This window comes from Mobula birostris, chromosome 1 (assembly GCF_030028105.1).
Source record: "Mobula birostris isolate sMobBir1 chromosome 1, sMobBir1.hap1, whole genome shotgun sequence".
Classification (NCBI taxonomy): Eukaryota; Metazoa; Chordata; class Chondrichthyes; order Myliobatiformes; family Myliobatidae; genus Mobula; species Mobula birostris.
This window is the reverse complement of record NC_092370.1, coordinates 173,164,647-173,176,594: the sequence shown is the minus strand read 5'-3', so window position 1 is coordinate 173,176,594 and position 11,948 is coordinate 173,164,647.

The window sequence follows — 11,948 nt, the reverse complement described above, 5'->3', positions numbered from 1 at the left end:
TGATGGTACTTTACTTCTGTGATCTTCCCCCCAGTTATAAGCTACTCCTTCACTTGCCTGAGGAGTGGGACGGAAAGCCCAATGGGTTAGATACAGGCTTGTGATCAGTGAATTCTAGAAACCTGGGCAAGGGCACCTTTGTTCTGCAAGGAGGACGCCATTTAAAGCCATTCTGGATGATACTCATCGAGCTCAGGGAGAGAAGTGTGAATGTACTCAGAGTGGCAAAGGTGTGAAAAGGTCGTCAAATCAGCCAGAAAAAACACTGACCCAGCCAACATCCCTCTGAAACTGGAACAAGGAGTTATTGAAGAGCATGGAAAAGTACTGCGTTCACAAAGTGCTTCCACTTTCAGGAATCACTGTGATTTACATATTGTGAGAGATATGTTCTGATCCCAGTTACACTTTGTATGTACAGTCTCAGTCTGACTACAGCAGAATAGAAGGCAATGATCAAAGCTCACATGGACCCAGTAAAATCTTCCATGGAATATGTTACTGACCTGTGCAATGACAGGCGGTACGTCTGTCGTATGTTGGTTAGCTGTAGCTGCTTTTAGTTGCCAGACATCCTGATAAATAAGAGAGGGACTGGATGTCAATAAGTGTGATCCAATCTGTTTAGTGAATGGCTGTCATGGTCAAAGAAATGGCAAACTGTGGGGTTTAGGTGGAAAGTGTGCGGCAGTGTCAAATATGTGGTGAGGGAGCACTGGAGCATTGAAATGTTTGCTTAATTTGCTGTTGACACAGTGCTCTGTGCTCCCACATTACAAGCACTAAGCATGGGTTAAATGTGACAGCCTTGGGGTCCACTGGTTAGGCCTCTGTATGACTGGTTCACAAATGAGTAAGGAAAAGACATCAATTGAAAACGATCAGTCTGCTGTGAAAGGAGAAGGTTAGAAGAAAGGCTTTTAACCAGAGGGCTGGTTGGACTTTCGAAAACTGTGCCATTGAGAGTGGTAAAGGCAAAACTGATCGCTCCTTTATGGGGAAAGAGGATAAATATTTCATGCGATCATTCATATTAGTCTTGGATTGCTCAAGCAAAGCAATGCTGCATACATAATCGCCTGAATGTTCCTCTTCTGTGCTGTAAGTTCTATTACAGCCGGTAATCAGCATTCAGGCAAGGACCCAATTCTAATCTTTTCCCTTGGTATTAAAAAGATAATTTTCTTTGTCATACACACTGGAAGAAGAATGCATTCAGAAAAGTGGATTTTCAAATGTTGTGCAAAGTGCAATAAATATTCTTAATGAGCCAAGTTAGAATACACAAACAATACCAACCAAAATAAACCAATTTCAGTCCTATACAACATCCTTCACATTAATAAAACATCACAGGGCACTGAGTACAATTACTTATAGAATGCAACGAGTTAAATACTGAAGCAAAGCCTAACTAAACATTTTACTTGGGTAAATATTAAAAAGTTGACAGCAACAAAACCTCACTACCTTAGAATTTCAAACTGATGTGCTTTTGGAGTAAAAAGTCATGCTTCAAAAAATTAATTGCTCAATATCTCTAGGCAACTAAATTGAAATAAACATAAAATGAAACAGTTGAAACACTCCGGTTTCCTCAGCTGTGTAAGTCCAGGGAAGACAGCCTCCAGCCCCGCCAAACTCGTGACTTTGAGGTGCGCTTGATCCCACCCCAAACCCTGGTTTGTGTGGATGCTGTGCCATTTGTTACCCTGTTACAAGTTAATGCCGCGAAATAGCAGACAGTACGTTGCATACAGTTAAAGGAATTGTATTTATGAAGGGTTAGTAAAGAATAACAAAAAGAAAAGGGCCCGTTCTAATTAAACAGTCAAACGTGCACAAGTTGGAGCTCACCTTGAACTTCTCTGTCACTCACGCGCTGGAACCTTGGTCAACGTGAAAGCTCACACCACATTCCGAACGTCACTCGCAATCCATCTCAAACAAACAGGTCTCCCACCAGGTCGTATGCTACGACTGGTTCTCCCCAGCGTCTTCTCTCTTCATCTCCTCTCGAACAAAACCTCCAAGCCCAGCTTTAGTGTCCCTCACCAGAGAAACCTCCCCTTAACTCCACCATCCTAATTGGATGACACACATTTCTCCTCTCTCTTATCTTCAACAGTAACCCAAACAAGCATGAAAACAGAACAGACCGTTCTCACAGAATTGCCAAAATGAAAAACATACAGCATAACAGTAAAAATATGAACCGGGGCGTTACACAGTGTTTTAATGGTACAGACAGAGACCTGTACTCATGCTTACATTACCTAGTGGCTCTTCGTGAGAAAGGATCCAACACTCTGGACTGTGAATCACCCCACAATTTCTTCACTCCGATTTCCATGAAAACCACATCCAAATCTCCCTGAGATTTTCATGTTTTTGCTGAATTTACACATTAATTATTTCCTCAACATACCACAGAATGTTATTGTTAACCTTGGTCATTCGTAACAAGGTTCCCCTCTCAATGACATAGTAAAAACACAGAGGAGACTGGGCCTGCAATCCATCGCTCAAAGGCATCAATATCACTTTGTTCTCTCCACATTCCCATTAATCCCTGCCAGCTCATGACGCTCGTTTGTACTTAAGGGGAAGTTTGCAACGGCCTAGCAATCTTCACACTTTGAAATGTGAGAGGACGCACGTGTAGCCGCAGAGAAAACGTGCAGACTCTGCACGGACAGCAGCAGCTGCCACAGTCACAATTGAACCCAGGTACTGGTACTGTGAGGCAGCAGATCTCCTGGCTCTGCCACTGTGCTGCCCCAGTGATGCCTAATTTCCAGTACAACTCTACTATAAACTGGAGCAGAAGCAAGTCATCTTTAATATGCTAAATGGCGATTCGCCCTCCATTTGAAAGTTATGAGTGTGTATAAGAGTATGAGTATGGGGTTACATTAGTTCAAAGTTCACAGTACGCTTATTATCTAAGTATGTATACTTTATACAACCTTGAAATTTGTCTCCTTATAGGCCGCTACAAAACAAAGATATCCAGTAGAACCTATTGAAACAAATGGAGACCATCAAACACTCAACATGCAGAGAAAACAAACCGCGCAAACAATGAAAGTAATCAAATAGCATTCAGAACTGAAGTTCACAAAAGTGAGTCCCCACTGTGGTAGTTGCAGGCCACAGCCACAGTTCAGTGCAGAGGTGAGTAAACCTTGTCGAGCAGCGATTGAACCAGCCCCATCAGGTTGTGAACTGTCTTTTTGGAGATCCCTATAACTTCAAATTCAATATTTTAATTTTTGAATCTTTTTTATTCAATCCTCTTTTTGTTTCATTGCAACCTTTCAAATCCTTCCTTATTTTGCTTCCCATTTTGACACTGATTTAGCTTTTTAGCTACTCTTTCTGCAATGCCATTGGATAAAATGATACAATTATTGTCCTGTTCTTCGCCAAAGCCCCAACATCTCTGCTGCCTTTGCTATACCAACAACAGCTCACAGTTCCACTAACTTTTATGCGGAAAGAAAGTTGTAAACTCATAAATTAGGCAAGTCTAAAGAAACTGCTATGACATGGCTCAGAGTATAGTCGACTGCTGAAGGGTCTTGGGCCCAAAACATCGACTGTACTTTTTTCCTAGGTGCTGCCTGGCCTGCTGAGTTCCTCCAGCATTTTGTGTGTGTTGCTCGGATTTCCAGCATCTACATATTTTCTCTTATTTATGACATGGATCTATCCTGTTACCGCAAAATCTGGCCCTATTTTTTTCGTTAACATTATTTCTGTTAGCTCTGTTGCTGAATGACTATTTGAAATTTTGGAAACTGGATTTAACATACAAACAGAAAGGGGTACACAATGCTCCAGCTCCCCATGGGCCAAAACTACGGGAAGTGGAAAGTATGTTTTTTTCTGACATGACCACATCCACCACAGGACCTCTCCATTCTTCAGTTCACTAGAAAATCAAAGTGCTCAGATCAACCCAATGCAGAAACTAAATCTAATTTTTGTGCAGATATCAAAGCACGGATTTGTCTATTGTTTATCCTTTGTACAGATTCTAAGTATGTTATCAATGACACCATCTCATAAAAAGAAGCAGAAGAGCACTTCTGTCTGAGCTAAGTATTCTACTACAATACCAATCAAACATCGCAGCTGATCTGACTGAAGCCTCGAAAGACAGTTACTCGTGACAAAGGGCCCATTGACTGCAGAAAATGTTTTTGTGCACAGGAGAATCAGAACCACATAAGGTACCAAGTACCTGATCATTTCAATGAGAAAGGTGGAATGAGATCATTTGTTCATGCCACTAACTGCTGATTTACTGCAGTGTTATGTTGTATTTTAATTAAAGCAAATGGGAGCCCAGTCAGCAGTTTGGAATGGAAATCAGAGTTCATGTTGCGATTCTGGTCGATGATAAATATCACAAAAGGAAAACTCATCTTTGAGTGAGTTACAGAAGTATGCTAACATGTATCACTATATAAGTATAGGGAATTAAAAAGTGAAGTGCATTAAAAAAATTATTACAAAAAAAAAATAACGATTAATATTTGAAACTCTAGCACCCCAGCTCAGTATCCAGTGAGCAATTTCTTGTGTGAACAAGTCAGCTAATAGAACATAAAACATAAAACAGCACAGCACGGTGAAGGACCTTCAGCTCACAATGTTGTGCTGACCTTTTACCCTACTTTAAGATCAATCTAACCCTTCCTTCCTACACAGCCCTCAATTTTTCTATTATACATGTGCCTGTTAGAACTCCATCCAGCAGGAACATTGCTATAAACAGTGCAATTGTACAGTATAAGGAGACCCTGTCTGCCAAGCAAAGGCTGAAAGAAGCAAACTCAGTGGAAACTGCAATGATGTACTATGAGCCACGGAGAGTGAATAAAATCCCACATTGATCAGAGAGCTTAATGATGGAAGAAGCAAGTTCTACTGCAATGCTTTATATTCTAATAAATCCAGGAAGTCATATATATTCCCAACAGATCACATTATACCCCATATGTTCACTTCACTGCAGCCACACATTTTCAGTAGATAACAAAGCAAGTGTAACAAAATACAGCTGCCAAGATTCGCTGATCAGCATTATTTTAACATCAGCAATAAAGTAAATGGCTAACCACCAGCATTAAAATAACAACAATGAGCAAATCTTATGTGTTAATAAAACTTCCTGCAATAAACCATTTTCCATTATGAGGCCCTTGGAAAAAAAGTATGTAATTTCTCCCCATCATGGATAAGATTGAAATTTTACTGTAATTTTGCTCATTCAAATATAATTTAAAATTAAAATCATCTCTCGTCAGCTAAAGGAAATAAAGTGTATGCAATGATTTGTGTGTGGTGTGATGTTCATGCAGAGAATGAAGCATAGTTAGTCAAGATTATTAGTGGAACTGTTTAAATAATTGAGAGAGCCAGAAACTGGATCAGGGAACTGCAGTGCTGATCAAATACCCTAAAGGTTCAAGAGAAAAGAAAGAAAGAAATGCTTTCCTCGTAGAAAAACAGACGCAATAAGGGATAAACAACAAGTAGGTTGAAAGTAGCAAAGGGCATTTGAAGCACTTCTCAGAAGAGGGAAAGAGGAGTTACACAGGTGGAAGCTGTCGGACAAGGGCAAGAGCAGAAAAGTAGGTTGGTAGCAAGATTATGGATATTTTTAGTAGCAAACGTAAATGAAATAAAATAATTCATCTTGTGAGTTAAACACTGCAAGGAGGTGGAATTTATGGGTTCCTTGTGTAGAAAGGAATCCAGTAGTTAAAACAGCAATCAATAAGTAAAAGGAAGAGTAATGTGATCCCCTTGATAATGTCAGATATATCATTTGGATATTGAATGATAGAATAATTCACTTTATTTACAGTCATCAATGAACAAGTAAATAAGTGATCAGAATTTTAAAATGTTGTAGCTAGTAAACTAAATCTGCTTAAATATTATTGTAACTAAGGCTGTTTGTGAAATGAGCTGCGCTGGTGCAGGGTGTTGCAGTAAGTGTCCATTTTACCTGCTCATTGAAAGCCGCTGGGTATTGGCTTGTTTAAGGAGCACTGTAGCCAGGGCTGGACTTTCGGCAGGGCTAGGCTGGGCTGCAGCCCGCGGGCTCGAGCAGCAGAGGTGCCCAAAATAAGTAGCTATCATCATGGCGGACAAAAAAAATACGAGAACAGAGCACAGAAAAAAAACAAAAAAAAAGAGGACCGTGAGAAAGAAGCATTAAAAAAGACATTGAAATTGACAGAATTTTTTAAACTTGTTCTCGATGATGCAGCAGTCCCATCACTCTTGTCACAGTCTGAGACCGGTGGACAAACGGGGACTTGTTCAACAGCTAGCGCTAACACCAGCGTTAGCACAGGACCACCGTCCTTGTCAGAGTCAGCAGCTAACGTTGAAGAGGCAGAGAGCATGACTTTGGGATTCCCGACCACAAAGACCTCCAAACAACCAAGTCAGGCCACCATTAGTGTTAACGTTACCGCTACTGAGGATCCTTACAACACTGATCCTGTTCGCTGGAGCAAGGAAATGTTAGATGATTCAGTCCAAGCATACTGGGTTAAGAAAGGGCCGGAATCCTGCCAGAATAAAGATGTGGATATCAAAGCTTTGGAATGAGTATACAAACAGCAGGGACGTTTTTTCTCCAAATTTCACTTCAAACGCAAGCTGGTAAACGGTGAGTACAATATCAAGGTAATGACTCTTTATGTTCCCCTTTCCACCGGCTGTGTGTTTTGTTTTGCATGCGGCACCTTCAGTGATGGTAACTGTCAGTCCATCTTCGAAACTGGCTTTAGTGACTGGAAACATGACTTTGATCACATAGGAGAGCATGAAAATAGCCAACACCACAGGAAAATGATACTGACCTACGTTACATTAGCGTCTGACAGCGGAAGAATAGATACAGAACTGTCTACTGGACCGACATATTGAGAAGAGTGGTGGCGGTTGTGAAGTTTTTGGTCAAGAGGGGACTAGCTATCCGAGGCTCCAGTGACATATTTGGTAGGCCTGATAACGGCAACTATATGAGCATTCAGGTAATAAGTGAGTTTGACCCATCTTTGAAGGTGCACATATAGAAATTTGGAAATGCAGGATCAGACACCCCTTCATACCTTTCACCTAAAACATGTGAGGAGTTTATTGAGCTCATGAGTGATCGAGTTCTGTCAGAGATCTAAACTTAGGTCAATTTTTGAGTGCTTTAGATGCTGTCCTTCAAGCTAAGAACCTGCATTACTTTCTGTCCTCCCCCTTAAGGCCTGTAAGTTTATAGCCTATGCATTGTACTAAACCAATGTCTTGGCCCACAGCTTTGATATTTAGACCAGTACGATCTTTGCTCTTGTTCTTGCCTTTTCTTGCTTGGTACAGCAGTATCTTACAATATTGGCAGGGGCCCCAGCCCCACTAAATCCAGCCCTGACTGTAGCCCTTCCCGCTGGCTGCCATTTAGATGATGATATAACAGCGCTGGTAGAGTATAAATGTAGCATGTTGAATGCAAGTTTGATTGACCGTCAATATTGTCTACAATTGACATTAATCAGTAGTCCTGGTTTCAGATTGAGAAAAATCAACCCATTTCTCCCAATTAATGATCATTTATGCAACCCTCCCTCCTCCATCTCTAAAGACGTAGAATATAGACCTGAGTTGAGAACTAAGTGAAGCTGAAACATGTGATGTTCAGATCTATAGCCCCAGTACCTGGGGCAGTGTAAGCATCCTTGATCTCCAAATTGGTGGGTGGGTATTCATGCAGAGAGAAAAAAAAATGATGCACACCATCTTGAGCGTGTTCATTGTCAAGAGGAAGAAAGTCTACAGAGAGGGCAGATCACGTTGTCAGTGTGCAGTGCCAGTGCTGCCATTTCTCAGCCCAATGTTCTACCTAATGACCTAGTTTATATCTGTTTGGCAGAATGTGCACATCAGCAGTGGAATGCAGTCCCCACCAATCAGCACACAAGTAGGGAAAGTAATCACCATCTGCTAACAATATAGAGGATTATTTATTTCTTTTGAATGCTCATGCAATCACACTTCAGTGCTTTCTTCAGTTGCTTTGAAGGTTTTCAGGGTGTAGCGTGGCAGATGCTAAAGATCATTTTGTTTATTGAACTTCCCGCTGGAACAGTTGTGGGCTTATTGGTCATCACGCCACCACCAGTAGAGTGGACAGACACCACAGGGAAGCAGACAAGCAGAAAATTAGGAAAATGACGGGAGTTCAGTGATGGTCCATGTACAGGGGGAGAGGCATAGAGACGGAATGGACAATTCACTGGACTTCAATAAGAGCTGTAGTGAACAAAAGAAAATAATAAACATTAGATCAATAGGGCAACTAACTAAAAACTCTCTAATTAAAAACTAACACCATCACTATAGCTCAAAAGCAGTAACCTAGCACTAAATTAATCCCGATCCTTTAACTGCATCTATTAAAATCATCTTTCTTGGAATGTGGACTAAGGTAAGCAGGGAGTGCTGTCATCGCTGTGCTTCAATCAAGACAACAAAATTGAAACAAAAGAGATACAGGTACAGTAAATACAATTACAAAGAATGCCTAATTTGCTGGAACATGCGATTCTCATATACATGATTGCTGCCTTCTTTCAGCTGTCTGCTTGTGAGAGTACCCAGACCTCGCAGCTGATTCTGTAACAGGGCTTCTCTCCCTAGGTGCCGCTCCCGAGGCTCCAGAGGCCTGTGCCCACTGGAAGTCCCAGATGAGAGACTTGCCCAGGTTAGGTCGAGCCGGATTGGACCATATCCCTCCCAATCAATGAGGTGCGGGACACTGCCCTGTAACGGGGGGCGCTGCACTGAATAGTCCAGGATCCATCCACCAAGCAGGCAAGAGTGGGGGGAGGGGTTGACTGGAGCAAGAAGGGAGGAAGTCACCAGCTTGAGCTGGGAAACATGGAACACCGGCTGAATCTTCACAGATGATGGTAGGTGTAACCTATAGGAGGCTCTGTTGATAGCCTTCTCCACTATGAGTGGTCCCACATAGTGTGGGGCCAACTTGTGGCTCTCTACTATAGATACCAGCCAGACTTTTCCCCCTAGCTTGAAAGGCCTCACCTGTTGGTGGAGCTGATCAGCCTGCTGGGCATATCATTTCTGGGTGTGCAGCAGAGAAGCCCTGGCCCGTCTCCACATGCACTTGCAGCGTTAGACCAACTGTTCAGTAGCAAGGACTTACACATCAATTACTTGGTCAGGGAAAAGTGGGTATCGGAATTCCTTTTGGCATTCAAAGGGGGACATATCAGTGGAGGATGACTGGAGATTATTGTGGGCCTTCTCTACCCAACCATTGGGAGCTCCAGGTTGTGAGTTTGGAAGAGGCAAGGCAGTGCAGGGTTGCTGCAGATCCTGATTCACTCTGTTAGCCTGGCTGTCAGAATGGGGGTGAAACCTGATGAGAGTCTGGCTGTGGCTCCCAAAGGAGAACAGAAGGCCTTCCAAAAATGGGATGTGAACTGTGGTCCTCGAGCAGACACTAGGTCCAGAGAGAAGCCATACACTTTGAACACATGTTGAACCATGAGAATGGCACTCTCATGCGCTGCTGGGAGCTTAGGGAGGGCAATGAAGTGGACAATCGATCCATAACGACCCGAATAGTAACTTCCCATCTGACAGAGGAATACCAGTGATGAAATCCACCGAGAGGTGGAACCAGGTGCAGTGAGGCACAGGCGGAGGGCTGAGTGGACAACCATGGTGCTAACATATTGTCTTGCTTTGGACGTAAGTTGCGACAGGCAGACTCAAAGTTGTGGACATCTTGGGACATAGTTGGCAACCATAAATATCTCTTTCTCAGTTCCAGGGTCCACCAAATGCCCGGGTGGCAACCATATGGGACGAGTGACCCCACTCCAACGCTCTGTGGTGCACAGTGTCTGGGGCAAACAACCGACTGGGAGGACTCCCACCTGGGTCTGGTTCTGACTGTTGGGCAGTGTTCACCTCTGCCTCTAGTCCCCCAGTCACCGGAGCGGCTAAGCATAGGTGGAGAAGAATGGCCTCTGAATTGGTGTTGTCCTCAGAGGTGTCGAACTGGTGGGAGGGAGCATCAACCTTGATATTCTAGCTGCCAGGACTGGACATTCACCAGTTCAATCTAATATCAGAGGAAGTTTACAGTATAAAACCTGAAATTCTTACTCTTTGCAGACATCCATGAAACAGAAGAAAAGCCTAAAGAGCGAATGACAGAATATGTTAACACCCCAAAGGTCCCCTCCCCTCTCACACACAAGAAGCAGCAAAAGCATCAACTCTCCCCCCTTGCTCCAGCAAAATCATCAACGCCCACCCCCCCATCAGCCACCACGCAAGCAACAGCAAAGCTCCCGAAGATCATGATCGCGAGCCCATCAAAAGCTACCGTCCATCCCCACACTTCGACATCTCAGGCAGGCTCACTCTTTCTACTAGCGAGGAGAGAAAGATATCGCTCCTGCAATAGTGGAGAAGCGAGACCAACAGTTCACTGTTTTGAAGTTATAATCTGCAGTGTCACTTATTCGAGTTCCCCTACTCAAAGATCCCCAGGTTCTCACTCCCCATCGAGAGCGAGAGATTGCTGGAGTACAGGGGGCTTCTTTCCACAGCAGTGTACCAGGTTGTAAGCATTGTGCAGATCTATCTTAGAGAACATAGTTGCTCCTTGAATACGTTCAAATGCAAAAGCAAGCAGGACAAGAGGGTAGTGGTACTTCACCATGAAATTGTTGGGGGACCAATAATCAATGCAGGGATGAAGATAGCCATCCTTCTTGCTCATAAAAATGAAGCCCACCCCTGCTGATGAGAAGATGGACAGATAAATCCTAAGGCCAATGCCCCCTTGATCTATTCTTCCATGGTCACCATTTAATGACAAGAGAAGGAAAAGAGGCAGCAGAAGAGGACAAGAACCAGGTAAGATGTCAATGGTCAATGGCACAGTTGTACAGCCAGTGTGGAGGTCTTCTTCTTACTGAAGATCTCAAGAAAGTCAGCATGTTCAGCCGGAACACCAGACATGTCCACACCAGCAGTTGACTCGAGGTGGGGGTTGGGGGCAGGGGTTAACTGACAGGGGCTTGAGATGGACCCAGACAGGTAGATGAGCATGCTGTTCCCAACTCTTGGAGTGCCTTTAGGGACCAGTCGATCTGTGGGTTGTGTCAAGAGGGCCAGTGAAGGCCAAGCACCAGCAGAAGCTAAGATGAATCAACAAGATCGGAGAGCTGTTTCCTATGCTTGCCACCAGCATGTATTGGAGGGGCGCTTTGGAAAGGTGAATCTTGTCGGTGCCCAGAGTGCAGACACCCAGAGCCTTTTCCTCTCCCAAATGTTGAGTAGGAACTCCCCATCTTTGAGTCTGAGAGATATCCAAGGTGTTCCCAGCTGCCCAGGATCAATAATTGCCAGAAGCTCATGGGTCTGGGACCCCCATGACAGGGAAGCTGGGAGCATTACAGGACTAGGGGAAGACGCCTGCAGGGAGAATTGACCCATTAGAATTTCCCTTCTTGCTGATGTTGACCCCTGGGTGCTTGGGACACAGTGCCCCTGAAGTATTCTACAGAACCACAGTAGGGGCGATTCTCTGCACCAATCTCATTCCTCCTTAGATGGGTGCAGGCCTCCAACCTGCATGAGCTCCTCCACAGACTGTGTGCTGGATGATGGTGGGGTGGTAAAGACAGGCAGTGATGGGATGAGTCAGAGGCTGAGGCATTCTCTCTTTGTGCCAGTCAGCTGCCCAGTTGTTTATCCGAATGGATAGATTTATCAGGTCATCCATGCTGTCCTGTTCATTACACACTCTGATCTCATGCTCACCCAACACTGGACAGGAGTTAGTGGGTAGCTACCTGACCCCATTCTGGAAGGACAAACCCTCCCTT